This window comes from Maylandia zebra, linkage group LG5 (genome assembly GCF_041146795.1).
Source record: "Maylandia zebra isolate NMK-2024a linkage group LG5, Mzebra_GT3a, whole genome shotgun sequence".
Taxonomy (NCBI): Eukaryota; Metazoa; Chordata; class Actinopteri; order Cichliformes; family Cichlidae; genus Maylandia; species Maylandia zebra.
In genome coordinates, this window is record NC_135171.1 from 17930396 (window position 1) to 17948717 (window position 18322).

General features: G+C 39.7%; 1 protein-coding gene across 2 annotated transcripts in view; it reads left to right on the forward strand.

The window, feature by feature from the left end:
• The window catches only part of cpne5b (copine Vb), a 140294-nt gene that overhangs the window by 877 nt on the left and 121095 nt on the right, over positions 1–18322 (forward strand). The gene's annotated exons all lie outside the window — the stretch shown is intronic.

Genomic DNA, 18322 nt, shown 5'->3' on the forward strand with positions numbered 1-18322 from the left:
TTGAACTTTTCAAGTATTTCCAATTTGCCATCAAAAAAAGTGTCTGAAAATGTGCACAACATCACATTATTTCGTTTCCCTGTGTATACATATTCAAGGTTAAATCTGGGAGGAAATCTTTTATGCTGCCAGCTCTTTCTGTTGAAACACTGTTTGAGGACAAAATAATTCCATGTGACATAATACATCACCAAACATGGTAATAATTATATATTAGACAGATCCTTTAATGTGACATCTTTTCAGCCAGAAGACTCTTTCATGCTGTGCCCATTGTAACCGCTGGCTGCTTTCAGAACACTAAAAGCCTCATTCTTACCTCCCCTACACTCTTTAAAAAGTAGTGGATGTTAAAGATTCAAAGGTTTGCATCACGTTCACACAGCGCCCGTGTCCTTGGCCTCAAGCTTACTCCCATTTTTATTATTTTTCAGTACAAAAGGATTCAGAAAGCCTCTCGGGAAGAGAAATCCACCCTCACCAAATGAATCTCCCTACAGTGCTCGTTCAGTGAGAATAGACAGTCACTCCTCTTCCCATTAGAAGAAGGTTTTAAAGTCAAGGCTTTCAATGTCTTTCACCTCTCAGACACTCCAGTGCTGGCATGTGTGAGCATCTTCGCACACACACACATGCACATACACACTGAACCGCACATGGATGTTTCTGGTCTTTGATGCTGGATTTTGGGTTGGTGAGCCACTGAAGCAGAGTGAGTTTGAGCTATAACAAGCTGCGTGTGCATTATTGATGCGCTTTCTGGCGTTCAGAGAAGCTCGCTGCCACATTATTCGTCTCAGAGTAAAAAAAACAAAAAACCCAAAACATAGCCCTGCTTGGAATTTACTGAATGAACAGCCATTGTGCTGCTGGGCGATGGTGGGGAATCAGCTTAGATGACGAATGGGTAGCAAACTGGTTGCCTACCAATGAAAGACCTGCACGCTCTTGGATTTTGATGTTTCTCAGCCTGTAATGATGAGGCGAATGGAATTATATCATTGCTGATACGCAATTAAGCACCATTCAGGTAAATAATGAGTCCCATTCTGACAAACCCCAGCATATATGCAAATGGTTCCTCTGCATGTGTGTACATTTGTGCTGATGTGTGATTAAAATAAAAAAGAGGGAGAAAACCAAAGCAGTGGTGCACAACCCTCCTGGCAGAAAGAAGAGGAGTTTGTTGAGAGGAAATCATTAATTGAAAGGAGAAGGTCGATGCATCTCCCTCCTGCTTCACTGCCACCTTGTTTGTGTCTGTGAGACAGATCGAGAGTTCGAAAAGCTAAGAGTTCATCTTATGTTTGATGTCTTGGTAATTTAGACTTTTATTAAAGGCAGGAAGATGTATAGATGGTCTTTACCTGTACATAAATGGTCTATACTCATACATACTCAAACCAAGCGCTACAAGCTCTCTACTTAAGGGCTTGTCCTTACTGTGATCATGCCACACATAGGAAGAAATGCTAATGAGCTACACACACCTAAGTGCAAAAGGTTGCTCACATAACCCCATAGTAGGGATTTTGCTTTGTAGACTACAATCCCTGCTCTCTGTAATAGCTAACAACAGGCTACTCTATCAGCCACAATTGAAGCAGAGGAAATCAACAGTTAAATCTCTCTGTCACAGTCAAATACTTCTAATAACAGTTCAAGGCCTCACAAATCCTCTAAATCCTTTGTACAGATGTTGTGTGACTCAGATTCCTATTGAGGAGATGAGCCTCCCCGTTGGCTCTTCTATGCAGTTCTCCCTTTGTCATTATGTCCGTGCGCGCTCTGAAACCTCGAAACCATGATGATAGTCGTTCCCTCCGGGTTAATACCCCCTATTACAGGCTGCACCCCCTGCTTTTGACATCGTGTTATTATCAGGACCAGTGACAAACAGAGAGCGCTGAGCGGGCACAGGATCAGGGGAAAAGAGGGAAAATGACAAGAATTGAAATGTCTTTAATTCAAGGCAAGGAGAAGCATGAGAGATTTGGGGTGGTAGGACATTTTTGTCATATAAAAGAGATCATCCTTTTCCAATCAGAAGCTCTTCGGAATATTCACCAAATAGATTTAGCTTCTACGACACATCGCTGACAGTCCTTCGGTTATGTCTGTCACCATGCTCGCATTGCTCGCTTACGTTTGATGTGTAACTTGCGGCACATTTGTTTTGTGAGAGAGCCTGGCCTTTGGAAATGAAAGACCGGTGAGACGGTTTGACACGGCAGAAAGAAGAAAAAATATTGGGGGCCAACACTGAACGTGTGGTTTCTCTTAAAATGGTGTTTACACACCCACAGGGATTGCCAGTCAATGGTCATCTTCTGAAGGTCAGTGATGAGAAGAGGGCACAACCTGCACTAGAACAGAAATGCAGTGGAAAAGCTCGGCTTTCATTCAGCCCTTTATTATATCCCTCTTTGCCATTTGCTTCATTTTCTAACTGTCCAGTCAGTTCAACAAAATAAAGCAGTACTTATGCATCTAAGGCCATTTACCAGTGTCCCAGTCAGCTCTGGGGACACTGACTGGCTTGTTTATTGAAGAGCAGGTCTGTCAGCTGCCAAGAGTGATACGGTGAAAAGCAGCAGACTCACCTGGCATGATGTGATGGTGTGTTACAGTGTTGGAGCTTGCATAAACATAAGCTTAGAGTATGAGCTGCATTTCGAAGCTGCCATTGTAGACCAGTGATTGGACCTAGCATTCGTTTTTGCCATTCATTACCATTCAGTAACAGAGAACATGAAGGGCTTTCTAGCACCTCATCTCAATGGCAATCACCTGGCTAACATCATTTGGAGGAGGGCACGAGATAAAAAGCTTCATTATTTAATTCCGATGGTTAGAAGAGCCTGTCAAACCTTTAAAATGCTTTAGTGTTGATAAATTACATTTAGGGTTTTTCAGATATCACCTTTAATCTGTTTTTCAGCAAAAAAAAAAAAGATATGCGCTGAGCTTAGGTGATGAAATATTCATACATGAAAGGCACACACAGGGGCACAGTCGGAGCATGCGGTTAAGTTAAAAATTTACTGGAGTCATTTTAAAATGTGAAAGGATGTTAATTTTGGGACAGTTGATAACAATAGAGTTAATAGGGCTCAAAAAGCATTTGATATTTTTTTTTTGCCTAAATTGAGGATAATTTCAATAATAATGGTTTGAGGAGTTCTAATTTAGAAGTCATACAGGGATGAAAAAATTGAAAAAAAAAAAAAACCCAAACAGCTGGTGCTGTCTTAAAGATGTGCTTAACCAGAGTTTTACAAGGTACTTGCCAGATTACAGTTCTTGCGTAGAGTTAGGCTCCCCGTCTTCTTGTCAGGGAAGATAGTCTTTGCATTTCTGGGATCACTGCAATGCTGTCAAATTAATTTGTAATTTGTGACCCTTCCCGGTTGGCTGGGAAAGTGCCCCAAATGTTTGCACAGCTCTGTACAAGCAAGGGACTGATTAGGGTTAAGAGAAGTGAGGTGTGATTTCTACAGAGCACTGGGTCAAAGTTCACATTGACTGAATGCAGTGCGGAGACCCAATTATACCATTAATGGATCGTCCTTTTCTTCGAGAGCGACTTCTAATCTAAGGGCTTCCCTAAGGCTGAAGATAGATCTTGTAGCTGCTGAATTTTACTTTAATTGGTGGCTTGTGGTAGTGATATAATAATTCTATTCTTGTAGTTAGTGCATAGTTTGCTAACAGGAGGTGGTGGTGGTGGGGTTGACGTGGGATTTCACAGCTTGGTTTTGAGTGCAGGCAGTGGATGTGTTGCGGTGATTAAATTCCTCTGCTAAATGCCTGGATGGTCTGCATTTGCATATAGAAACTTGTACTTATGAGAGCCCTGTTTTAAGCATCTGCTAGCTTCCTTTACAGATCTGGGACAGAAAACGTCTCACAGAGCGTAGAAAAGCCCTAAGGAGATCCTGCACCGCTGCTTATTATCACTCTGGTTTCCCTTGCCTTTCACATTGCGTCTCTCTCGGTCTGAGCTCTTTTAGTGTGAATGTGTACTGCACCACAAGCTTCACTGAAGCTTATTAGCCTCATGAAGAATGCTGTGTATAAAACATGAGCTCAGCTTTGCAAACCACAATATAATTATCTTCCAGATGACTCCCCACTGCTGTGAAAAGTAAGACAACCCTCTTTCTGTCTCTCTCTCTCTGAAACACACACACACACAGTAATTTTTAAACACTACAGAGAAAGAACACTGCACGATGTCACACAGCCTAACTGACTTTAGTTTGTTAGGCTGTGTGGGAAAAAGAGAAATAGAGGTAGGGAAGGAAAGATAGTGTGGATGGTTAGGATGTAGATAAAGAAAGGCTGAGATGAGAAACACAGTGAGCTGGATACACTCATCATTGCACAGTAACTGGAAGGCAGGGATGTAAATTCAATAAGAAGACCCCCCCCCCCCCCCACACACACACACACCACATACCACCCTGAAAAAAGAGGGGGGGAAGTAAAAAAGTAATTGGATTTATTGAGAATATTTCTGCTCCTCTCAGCAGGTTAAGTTTACAAATAGACTGCAGGTTTGTCTTAGTACCTGATGTGATGCTTTACTGAAATGTTAGCAACAGAAGTAAATGAGAAAGCACAACACAGTAATGATCTGTGGGCAATATAAACAGGTTGTGAACATACGGTTGGCATATCTATGGCACACAGGTGCATATTTAAACACCTAGCAGTTTGAAGGAGAATAATCATTCATGTCTATGACCACCTGGTGAATCGGGCCTAACTTTTACTCAGCTCTTGGTTTCACCAATACATTACCATCAAATACTGTGATAAAGGTTGCAGAAGAGTAGTTAGCACTGTTGCTTCATAGTGAGAAGGGTCCTGGTTGGCTGTGGCTTTTACAGTTACTGTTTGCGTGTTCATTTTCTGTCTACATGGGTTTTCTTTCAAAGACAGCCCTGGTAATTGCTTGTTCTAAACTTGATGCCAATGAGAAATTGTGTTTTTGTATATTTGACCCTGTCGCCGATGTTTAATGCAACTAAATAACATTTCAGGGGACAATTCTTTTTAGGTTTCTTGCAGTCTTGAAACAGTGGACCTTTTCAGATTGTCACAGTTCTCAGAGTCATCTGATGTATTGGTGTTTCATCATGTATCAATTACAACTAACTGCAATATCAGTTACAGCCACTATCTAACACCTCAGGCAAGGGAAATGGAGCTTAATTTAAATAACTCAAGGACTTGGTAATAAAACACTTTAGTCTGCTTTGCTATTGAAAATATAATTTGAAATCTTTGTTAAAAATGACTTTTAACCCCTACAATAATTTAAATGTCAAATTATGTCAAATTCTTCATAAAATACTTTATTCTGTGATATAAAATAAAAAACAAAAAACAAACTCCCATTCAGTTTTAAACTGAGAGCAAACTGATTCCTTTTCCCCCCATACTGATGCATCAAGCCTTTGAAGCAATTTCAAAGGCAACATGGTCACAACTTCATTGCACATGGTGGCAGTAATTTTGTTCATGTTCTGTAACCCATGTTTTTCCCAGTGTGATTGTAGCCTTTGTTTCCTTAATTTTCTATCCGTGCAAAAGATTCCAGCAGAACTGCAAATCTAACGTGGATTAATCTGCCTTTGAGGCCTTTGTGAATATGGGAGCAGCTGGACAAAGCTTTTATGTTTATATATAAATCAAGCTCTAAAAAGGAATTTCCAGATCATTACTCTAAATATTCTGCTAATTACAGTAAGCCATGGTCATTAGGCAGAGCAAGCCACAAAAATAAGACTAGATTTATCTTAAATTGAACAAGCTGAAACAAGGGAGCAAAAGGAAAAAAGAAGTAAAGACATGTTTCTTAAGACAAATGTCTCTCAAATAAAATATGCACGTCTTCTCTAAAAAACAACAACAAAAAAAACAAGAAACCCCAGAGGTGATCTACTGTCTGAAGCTTTATATAACGGTGGAGAACAACGATCCTAACAGTTAAACTATAGTCATTCTGCTCTTGCAGTTCCTCCTTTAGTTTAGGTTTAGTTTCTTATTTTCTGGAACAGTCTTATGACATTTCGTTGTGCTTGTTGAGGCTACACTGATATCATTCCTTTTCCTTTTACTCTGTGCTTCTTAAGTTTCCCTCTGTGTAAGCTGAAGATGAGCTACCACCTAGGACCATATGGCACTCTAACACCTGCAACACTGACGAGGCTGCTCCAGTGCCACTCTGACTGTAACTACCACCTACACAGCCGTGTCCTTTTGGGGGCCAAAACACAAAATCTTGAGACAGTACCTGATAACCTCACTTTTCTTCCTGTCCCGCTTTGCTGGATTTTTGTAGCTAACCAGTAAACAGCTGTGCGATCGCTGGCATGCATGTATGAGTGCTAAGACTATACTGTTCTATAACAGCAACAGTTCACTTGGGAGTCAAATTAAACCAGTGTGTGAAGTGTGGAAGCAGCACAGATTAAATACACATCAGGAGCGGTTCTGGCTTTGTTGTTTTTGCATTGATCTACAAAAAGCATATTGTATTTTGTTGCGTCTGTGTGGAGCTGTTTGCGTGCAAAAGGACATTTAGATTCTGTTACAGCATGAAGCACTCTCTTTTCTTGACCTAGCAGAACCAATCGAGCGTTTTCTACACTCTAATTTCTTCACCAACACAGTGAATTGATGCATTTACTATGTTTCGTAGTGGGTTTTTTTTTGTTTTTTGCCTTTTTAAATTCCTTTTACAGTGCCTTGTGTGCACTGATAGACAGGCTGTGACTAATGCTTTCAGTAAATCGATAAAATGGACTGTGGGCATACAGAAGAGATTAAACGTGCACATGTCAAGAGCTTGAATCCACCTTTTAAAAGCAATGTTTTCTTTGCCCACTCATTTGTTTCATATGAATGAAAAACAAAATGTCATCATCTTTTGCCCCTAAAAAACTGCCTTGTGTTTTTTTTTGTTCACTATTATTACACTGATATTATAAAGATGCTAATTTTCATCCGTCACTCTTCGCCCTACACCCAATAATCCCCTCCAGCCCTGACAGCAGCACTGTTCAGTTGTCAGCATCTTCACAGAGCAATGCCTATAATCAGCTCTGTCAGCCCTGCTACTGAGAATTAACTGTCTCGTTCCTGCAGCCATCAAATTCTTCCATCCTGAATGCTTGTATCAAGCTCGTATCTTGTAGCTCTTACTCCAGAGTGAGAGAGAATCTCCTTGAATGCCAACGAGGCCTGGTGAGACTGTCGACGACAGCCACTGAACATAGGCGATGTTAAGTTCAGAGGAAGAAGGGTAACACTCTCCTCGAGTGTTAATGATGGTTCACTGTCATGCTGGCTTTAGTGGCTGAGAGGCTGGAACGAGGCTTTGATCTGTGCTCTCTGGCTGACAGGACTTGCTGGGTCTCTGGCAGGAGGAGGGACGTCATGGGAAGACAAAGTCAAATTTGTGATAAAGGACTGGAGAAATGGAAGATCACCTAAAAGCCTTGCTTGGTGTCCTAAATAGCTACACTGTGACCAGTAAACATGTTAGAGGGCAAACATTAATTTCAAGTTGAGGTGGAGAAAGGGTACCGTGGCTAAGACCTTTGAAATGCAACCTCGCTGTGACTTTGGTGACAGTGAAATTGATTTGTTTTTTCCTGAGAAACATAAACATAGCTCCAATTACATATTTTTCTTTACAAAGCTCTAGTATGCTCCCCAAACCCATTCTTAGCAGGTTTTTAGCTTAAACGATTCCCCGATAAGGAATCTTTTCACAGCCGTGTTCCATAATTTATGTGATATATACCTGCAATGCTCGCTTTTGACCCGAAACCTTCAGAATAATTTTCCTCTTTACAAGGTAGACACTTTTTTTTATTTCCTTTTCGACTTTAGCTCTTTTTAATCCTCATCTTATCAGTGTTGCTACAGTCAGATCTGTTCTGATGAGCGAAAGCTCCAGTGTTCATATCTTTATTTCCAGACAAAAGCAAACAATACGGGAGGGTGCAGATGTTTCCATAATAGCAAACAAGGTTCAAACTGATTAAATAGCATATTTTGATATTATAAAAAGATTCGCAACAAAGGACCATTATTTTTGAAGCGTGGCTATGTGCTGGAATAACACAGACACAGCCATATTCAAACCAGGCATTTACTCATTTGCATACATACTGGGAAATCAGCAATTTGTTGTCTTAATGTGCTTTGAAGGTAGGGATTAATATATATGTGCATGTTTGATCTGCATGCGGAGGCTCACACATCACCTAAATAGTTTGTTTAATTGTAGGATCTTTTAATAATATCTGAGCAAGGTCTATAGCTCACTTGTGTCATAGACCTTATTAGCATTTTGTCAAAGTAGCACCAGACTTTGGGATTAGTATTGGAATCTCATGAGTCTTATTCCATAATTGGATTCATTTGGCTTTTCAGCTGGAGCTTTTGGACACATATCTGCAGGCACTCAACATGATAGTGGTGTTTGTTGAGAAAACAGATGCATGTTACCTGTTTAATGCTTTTAGGTACTTGCATGTTATTCAGACCAGCAGTAGCCAACAATGTACTAGAGCTATCAAAATGCATTTTGGTTGTAGATAGTGTACAGGCCCAGGAGATCAGTAATAAACGTGGAATATAAAATATGTATACAAAACCCACTAACTCAAAGATTCGCTGTGCCTTCTGTGCAACGAGAAGTCACAGTTTGTACTTGGGTCATTTGGGATATGCATGAAATCCCTTCCAGCGGAGCTGTAATAGTGTCTGGTGAGTTTCCAAAGTCATCTGAAAGACAGACATACCTGACAAAGATTCAGTTTATGCATCTGAAGTCGAAAAATAAAACTCAACAATAAAATGCACTAAAAATCAAAAGCTTCTAACAAACAAGACAGGTGCACGAACAGCCATTTACCGTGCGTGAATCACGCCCATTGTGCTGTGGTAGGAGCATCTGTCCTCGACATATGTGATGGAGTAATAGGAGCTTAATAGCTCTCAGTCGGAGCTATTCAGGAAGGTGAGTCACAGCTGTGGACAGCTATCATCACCTGGCAACTAAAAAGATGATGTTTTTCACCTTAACGGGCACCCAGACACTGCGGGTGATGCATTTTAATTCACTTCATTGAACTAATTAGTTTCGAATGGGATACCCATACAGCTGATTGGACCTCCATTTGTTGGCGGGTCAATAATACTATAACACTCAGCTAACTAGCTGCTTAGAGCTATCTGACTGTCAATGGGCTGGCTCCTGCCACAAAAGCTTTAAACACATTGCAGCATTTCATCAGCAACATGCTCGTTCAGAGGTTTTTTTAATGGTCCTGTTAGTCTTTGAATACATTTCTTGACAGGATGATTTGAATTTGTTTCTGTGGAGCTTATAATTAGAAATAATTAGCGATACGCCTTAGCTCATGAGCTTAGTCTGTTACTGAAATGTGCTGGTTGGCTCTGATGCTAATTTTCCCAGCGTTTTATCAGCAAACATATTGCTGTGTTGAATTGAAGTCATACATCTATTAGTGTGTGTCTAATTTAACTAAATCCTATAAGATCATTTTTTATTAAAAGTCACTTTTTAAATTTCCACTTGGCTTTTCATTGTGACCTGTAAGCTTCAGAGTATATACTGTGCACCTCAGCGTAATTCTTCAGTATGTAGGGCAGCGTGAGACTCTCTAATATTGTGGGTTGAGTTACTTTGGTTGCTAAGGACATACATTATAACCATGGTAACTAAAAAAATGTCAAAGAACTTTGTTGGGTAAGTCTGTCTTAATAAAAATAATTTTTAACAAAGGTTTGTAAGGTAAAGCAGTCCAAGAGAGGACTTGAATGCTTGTCTTGTGGTTGGAGTTCTTGGGATGGTGCCATGTGTCACCCCACCAGACGCATGACACCATCATACGCAGGTATGCAAGTTTGTCTTCTTCCTCAAGTTGTAAAATGACATTAAACTGGTGTCTCACTGCATTGGAAAAAGATGCCAAATGGATACCACTTTCAGCTTGTGATAGGTGGGAGTGTTTTGTTTAACGCTCTTTTGAATTCTTCACTAACTGTGCCTGTTAAAAGCTGTTTGTTGACACTCTAAAGCCAGAAATTCCAAATGAAATCAGGTATTAAGATTTTTATCACAAGCGAGAGTCAAAAAAAATGAATGAAAGCAGTCTAACAGTGTCATTGTTTATACAAACTGTTGGGCCGTCAGCATCTTGTAGTGAATGATGCACGATTGAATTCACTCCTCGGAGTAGATGTGAAATTGTTTGCCTATTCTCAGGCCGCAGGGCTATTTCAGCTCTGGCTCTGAGCCCTTCAGTGCGGGATAGGATGATTGGGCAAGATGGGCATGTGTGGTACAGCAAAACTGGAGAGTGTGAAAAGTGTGTGGGTGAGATGACTAGTTTTGATTATGGAGCTACCAACGCCCTGAGGGAAAATAGATAATGAATGAGTGAAAAAAATATGTGTGTGTGTGTGTGTGTGTGTGTGTGTGTGTGTGTGTGTGTGTGTGTGTGAGTGCCTGTCTTGTTCTCTAGGCTGCCTATTGATTGCATATGTGATGGTTTAGGACAGTTATTGTTACGGATCATTTCTGGACTCAAACAAATAACTGCACATATAGCTGAATAAACATTTTTCTGTCATCTCTTAAAATAAGTTAGTTCCCCACTCCAAGGACTGCTGTAATGTAAGGATAGCAGTTTCTTAGCCCTACACTGAAAGGAGTGAAAACTTCTCAAAGCAGCTAAGACATTTATGGACTTTTGAAGTTATTTTATTTCAGAAATATTGACATTTACTATATATTGCGATTTTTCTGCAAATCTAAGCTGGAAGTGTGGCTGAAATTAGTCTGCAGGATCAATTATTTATGAAGTTTATCTTACTGAATCTTTACCGTAGCTTTCAGAGCTCCTTTTTTATATCTAAGGTACAATGATTGATTTATGCATGCTGAAGAATCATAGTAACTATGCATCATAATGGTAAAGAGAGGTGATTAAAGTGACTTTGAGTGCCACTGGGAGTTCTGATAATTTCAGAAATTGTGGATCTGTGTGCATTTTCCTCAAAAGATCTCTCTCTGAAATAGTCTGAACCCCCCCCCCCCCAGCCTGTTTTGTATGAGCGCTTCACACTGCTGGTGATGTAATGGTATGGAGGACATTTTCTTGCCACACCCTACCTGAATATTGGTGGTGACACACCTTGTCATTAAGCTCAAATTATCTTAAACTGGTTCATTGAGCAATACAGTTTTTTCACTGTACTCAAACGGTCTCCACAGTCACCAAACCTCAGTCCAATCGGGATTTGGTGGCACGGGACAATGATATCAAGGGTGTGCAGAAACAAATCTCCAGCAACTGTGTGACGCGGTCTCTATGATCCAAAGTCTGTGAGGAATGACCGTAGCACCTTGTTAAATCTATGCCACAAAGAATGAAGGCAGTTTTGAAGGTAAATGTGGGTAAAACCCAATGCTAGAAAAGTGGACCTAATAAAATGTCTGTCTATACAGAATTGGATGGATTACAGTAGCTTAAACACATTCAATTCTAAAATGATTACAAATCAGGAAAATAATGTCTCTGTTTAACTTGTGCAGTGTGTGTGGTCGCCTTCTAAATAGTAGCACGTTAGCCTGTCAACCTTTGGATTAAAACCTCTTAGAAGAAATGGAGCTTCGCAGATTTGAAAGCATTCTTTAGAGCCTTACTTCATGTTAAGATGTGTGTGTATTGTTTGTGTCTCTGTGAAATCGAGTGTAGCTCGTTAGCTAAAAGAACACGTCTTGGGGGGGCAGAGGTGGACATCTGACAATGAAATCTTCACTCTACAGTGACACACTTCACTGATGCACATTTACAATGGCTTACTCGGAAGCAGTTTCCAAACTTTTTCTCCCTGGATATTAGTTTTACAGTATGGACTTGCTCTCATTTCCATTTTGCTTTTCATCTCAAGAATCTTGCTGCATTTGCAAGTTGTAGAAGCAGAGAGCTGGAACTTCCTTGGTAGTTTTTCAATTGCAGAGAAGCAGATGCTTTTCCTGTTCATTGGGAAAAACAGACCCGAGCTTATATGTGTTTGCATTAAAAGCATAAGTGAGACTAAATATTGCACACAATATTTTTCAGGTCACAAAAAACAGATGATGCAAACTATAAGCGTCCAATAAAGTGCATTTTGTCATGGCTGTAAACATACAGTATGCCCTGTTGTCTGTTACATGACCTCTGTTGTCTTCAGACACAGTACACACCGTGCTGTTAGGAATTTTGTGACAATCCCAAGCTTCCCTGCCAGGCAGTGAGCTTGCTGTTTCTGTCTGGCAGGCTGAGCAGGAATCTCCCCAGAGGAAGTCGTGGGCTGAATAATTCAACAGCTGGTGGGAAAAACGATCTTGCTTGGTTCTACCATCGATCTGACGCTAAAGCAATACCAGCACTACAGTTTGGACTCATATGACTGAAGCTATGAGGAGTCCTTTATTTATGAATTGCTGCTGCTAGTGGCTTTGTTATTGGTGCAAGACGGATGAGAGGCTCTTATTTGTAGGCAAGGTATGGCCAATTATGTTAAACTTTATGATCTATGACTGACTATATCACTGTGATGTATCGAAGGACTTATAGAATGTATTACATTTTTCTATTAGTCAAATAAGACAAAGAGATAATAAAGAAAAATGACAGGACAGTGATAAGATGAGGGACAGAGATGAAGGGCCAGTCAATGGTTCGTGATGCATCATCTAGCTGTAATAACACTCTGCTTTACCCAGTGCTCCTCGTCCTGCCTTATAAACCAATTACCCTACTTCTTCCACCTCCACATTTTCTTATATTGCTTCCTCTATATTAGTCAAAGGAGCTTGCAAAGAAAAGCGTCTGGACTTCTTTAAGTTACTTGAAGACGTTTCACCTCTCATCCGAGAAGCTTCTTCAGTTCTAAGGTCAAATGGTGGAGAGTCCCAGATATAAACCTAGTGGGAGTTTCTTTGCAAGCTCCTTTGACTACGATGACCTGGATGACTGAGAACCTTCACAGACATCTTCCTCTATATTACCTTTTCATCCCTTCCTCATCTATTCACTCCTTTCTCTGGTCATATGCCACTGTCTTCTAACTTACCAAATGAAATTAATACCAATCTTTTTGTTCCAGGCAGTGATTTTCTTCTTCAAGATGTTTCATAACCAACATATTACAACCAATCCTTATTTAAATGTCCTTGGGAAAAAACAAGCAAACACCTTGTTTCTGTTTTTCTTTAGTCCATTTGCCCTCATGTTTTCAAAACAGCAGGATTTTTTGAAGCTTATAAAGCCATTTTTCTTTTCTTTTCTTTCTTTTTTTTTTTACCAAAATTAATTCAGAGTTCAAACCCACTGGCTGAGGCCTGGAGATTGCATGATTTTTCTATTCACTAGTTTTTTGATTGCTCGGCTTTCTTTGCCGAGTTGAAAGATGCGCATAAATTCCAAACCAGCCACAGACATACTAAAACATATAGGAATCAATGCTGGAGCTTCAAGGTGTAGGGATATTTTTTACTTGTTTATGCTGTTTCGAAATAGCGTGGTATTTGGAAGATGGACCGGTAGCAGTGAGAGTAATTACAACTTGAAAGCCAGGGTGTTTTTAAAAATACGTGTGGAGACATCAGCAGACACAGATGTTATACCCCAAGGTGATTCCATTAATCGGATCAATAATTGGAGAGGAAATAAATAAAGCAACTGATAAATTAGACTTTCGTAGGCTAACCTGTACTATTAAAAATATTTATGGCCCCAGGGGTTCAATGAGGAATTAAAATAACCCAGACTAATGGATGGTAGAAATCTCATTGACAAATATACTACAAATGGTAAATGGCCTGTATATAGCGCTTTACTAGTCCCTAAGGACCCCAAAGCGCTTTACATATCCAGTCATCCACCCATTCACACACTGGTGATGGCAAACTACAAAAGGTCTCTGAATAAGAAAATAATAAGGAGAAAAAGGAAACTGTATTGCTAAAATAAAGTGTGTGGATAAGGGGCTGCTACAAACCTATTTTTAGACAAAGTGTGCAATCCAAGACAACAGCTTAAGTCCAGGTAAAACAAAAATGCAGACCTGAGATGACAAGATGATTACAGAATGATGCAACTAAGACAAACCAAAGCTTTAAATAGACACAAGAGAGGGGAAACTCCAGGGCAGCAAGACACAGCTAAAACTAGTCAAAGACAGTGAGACAGTTGAAGTAAAACTAAATACCATGCATGCAAGACAAGGATGGAGACTTAACCACAGGGAAACACGGGGGGAACAAACTGAAACGCCAAGAATCAAAAATAGACAATAACAACCAACTAAGCTCGACTGCTAAAAGTAAAACCGAGAAAACCAGTCAATATATATACAGCGACACTATGTCAACAAGAACACCAAACTCAAATGATAAAAGCCATAGAGTAGCTGAAATATAATCAATAATAATACAACTTAAAAGTCAATAATTCAGAATGAGAGGTTGAAGAGCCAGAACTAAACACGAACATTGCAAAATACTTTGAAAAAGGTGCCGTAATGCACAATAACATTCAAAGAAATGCAAAAATGCTCCTCTGACTCAAATTGAACAACATGGGAACTTAATATAAGTGGTTTAAAAAATGGTGAAAGCGTATTTCTGAAGAAACGTTAACAATCACTAAGAGTACTTTGGTGTGTAATCGTTAGGGTTTCATGTTAAATGATATTACAGCACGAGAGTCTTTCGAGTCGTTCGATTTTCATTGTTTTTTTAATCTTAATGTATTATGTTAGTCTGTTGTAAAGCGCGTGTGTACATTTGTCGTCTCTTTGTAGACAGCACAAAGAATAGGTGCTGCTGCTATGCAAAGGCTAAAGGGGCATCTAAATAAAGAAGCATGTTTTGAATTTGCTTAGATTCATTTCACTTTATCTACTCAGTGATTCTGGAGAGGATACTTATCCAGCTCTGTGTACTCCTTTTCTATAGTAACACAAACAAACAAACCTGCCCCCTCATCTTGACTTGTGTTGCATTGTGGGCAAGCACGAGGTCAAGCACAGAGCCTTGGCTGGATGTATACCGTATAGACTCCTCCCACACAAACAAACTGCCCTTCTTGCACCAGAAAAAAATACACCCTCAATGTTAACCTTTTGCTCTCAGTCTTTTCTTGGGCATACTTTTCCAGGGATTACTGTGCTGGAAATATTATTATAATGTGTGCAGTACAGTAGCAGAATACATTTCCTATAGACACCCGGGCTCCAGTAACACTTGGATTCAGAGAATAGCCACAGCTCTGCTGCAAGAATGTTCATATGTCTATATATGCATGCACAGCGACTGCACACTGTGCCATACTCTGCAAACCATACCCACTCCAGGGGAAACAGTCAACCTCACAATATGTAGCTCAAAGCTGAAATTATAATCAAATATTGGCTAAAAATATTACCTCCCCCCATATTTTAGCACCCCATGTCTTGTTAGCTGTTAGAAAGCTATTGCATTGGCAAGCTGCTGTAGTTAGCCAAGGTACTTGCCAAGTTAGTGGAGAGCAGTGAATTGTTTTCTCTGTATTGGATATTACATACATACATACATACATACAAAAGTAGTCTGAGCTAATCATCTGAAATCATTTTACAATTAGGCTCCCAAAGTTGTACTTCATAGCCAGCAGCAGCCTTTTTTGCTGACTTGCGCTCTTTTCCAAACCGAGAATCTCATAAGCTCAATTTATATGGCTTGAAACGCTTCTTCAAAACCAGCCACTCATCCCTAGATATTTATCATCCTCTTCTCAGCCTGCACTCAGGGCGGTTAAAGGCTGCAGTGATGAGGAACCTCCTGCAGGTTTGAGGAAAGGAGCTGTCTAATTATTGCGGTCTGTGTCAGATCTCTGTAAATAGAGTCAGCATTGTCTGTGCGTCTGTATAGCGGCATCGTTTCTTCTCCCTGTGCAAGAGGAGCTCCGGTATAGTCAGACTATTTCTGATACAATCTCCGAGGACTTCATTTCTCTCCCTCGCTCTGTCTTTCTTTCCAACTCTATCACACGCACACACACACACACACGCACATCCTGACACACCTTCTCGCTTCTCCGTCGCTTGTTCTTACATTACATTTTCTCTGACATTCATACTCTCTTGATTTCGCCAATTCCCTCGTGCACAGAGACATACATACCAAAATCCTGCCTCCGCTGCCTCTGTGCATCTCATATCTTTTCATAGCCTCATTTACATAAGGAAGTTGTGTTTCAGGAAGTTAGTTTGAAACCCCTTCAGTACTGCGAATCCCATTGAAATGTATTATGTAACACCTAATGCAAATCTGGTGACACACTGTAAATATTTTATGCCATAGCAGTCGTTGCTGATGCCCTGGAGAAAAGTTTATTCCTGCCTTAAAAGGCGTATTTAAGACTAGAGTAGCACAGGCTGTGCATCTAATTGAAAAACCAACCTTTTGTCGTCATTATGAAAAAATGTAGCATTTTAATAAAAAACTTTTAACTTTATTTTCTTGCTTTGCCTTGCAAAATGCAGTGACCTCAAATAGCTGAAATTTCGTGCTTGTGGGAAAGGATCAGGAAATTTTTCTGTTACTATGAGAGCAGTAATTACCACAGTGTGAAATCCTGCTGACATGTTCTCCTTAAGAATAAGACTTTGAAAACTCTGCTTTCTTAAGACCGTTTACATCAGTTTAACTTTACTGGGCTCGTGTGAAGCCGATCCACCCTTGCAATAAATCTGTGGGAGCACTGACATTTCTACATTGTTTTAGAGGAGCTCCTCATCTGAAGGAATTTTTGGGTTTCAGATTTAAGGACCATTGTTGACTTGGGGCTGGTGTGCAGGAAGGTATCTGCTGTGGGTTCTGCAGCTGACATGGTTAGAAAGAATTGCTCTGATGAGGTTTTGTTACAGCAGACCTAATTTTGAATAGACCCAGGCTGCTCTCCTCCTGGCTGGAAGTTCTGTTTGAAGGTTCAGGTAATACTGCCTTTTGTCCTGCTTTTGTCTCAGTGGCTGAGTGCCTTCACAGTTTATGCATTTCTCTGTGTGTGAAACTACTGATCTACTTTATATTAATGTGTGAATGAGAGTGTATCCCTAATGAAATGTGATTTGAATAAAAGAAATAATGCTGTACGCTACATAGGTGTTTAAAGAATGCATCGTTAAATATATAAAATAGCTTCATAGTTTCTTTATGCCTTTGTAAATATAGCAACAAGATAATAGTTGCTATATGTAATCAGCTTAATCCATCACCTATAAACAACCAATCAGTTCTCCATTTGGATGGAGCCTGAACTAAAACAATTAAAACAATTATTGTTAATGTGAGCTTGTGGTATGATGAAGTGTTATTATTATGTACGCTGACATGATATTTGCTTAGTCTGAGGTCTATGTCACAGGATTTATGTAGTTACACTATAATTGGGAAACTTCACTATGCTGAACTTGTCTCTTTTTATATTAGTGTTTAATTAAGCTGTAACTATGGAGTGTTTTTTTCATCTTTTCTTTTCATCTCTCTGTGAGCTTTTCAAACAAGCTTTTCTTCACAAGCACCACAATGACAGTTTATTTGTTTCATCTTTGTACCGTCATACATCTACAGTAGCTGGTGATCTGCAATGGAATTTATCAAATCATTTATTATATCAACTCTTACATGTTCTGTGTCTTGTTAAAGATGCAATTTTAAATATTTTACCAAACTGGCCACTTTATTAGGCACACCTTGATAGTAACAAGGTACTGGAAACGTTCCTCTGAGATTTTAGTCTGTGTTAAAATGATAGGATCACAGTTACTGCAGATCCATCATGTGAATCTCTTGTACTACCACATCCCAGAGGTGCTTATTGGTTTGAGAGCTGGTGATTATGAAGCCAGTTTGATTACAAAGAATTCATTGTTATGTTCAAGAAACCAGTTTAAGATTATCTGAGCTTTCTGATGTGGTATGTTATCCTGCTGGAAGCGGCCATCAAAACACACATAAATGGTCATCAATACTCAGGTAGTCTGTGATGCGATGATGGACCCAAAGTGTGCCAAGAAACTATTATATCACTCTAATACCACCAAAAACAGTAGTTTGAATACCATTATATTGTTTTTACCAGATTCTGTCCCTACAATCCAAATGTTGCAGCTGAAGTTGAGACTCATCAGACCAGGACATTTTTTCCAGTTTTCTATTGTCCAACTTGTCCATGCA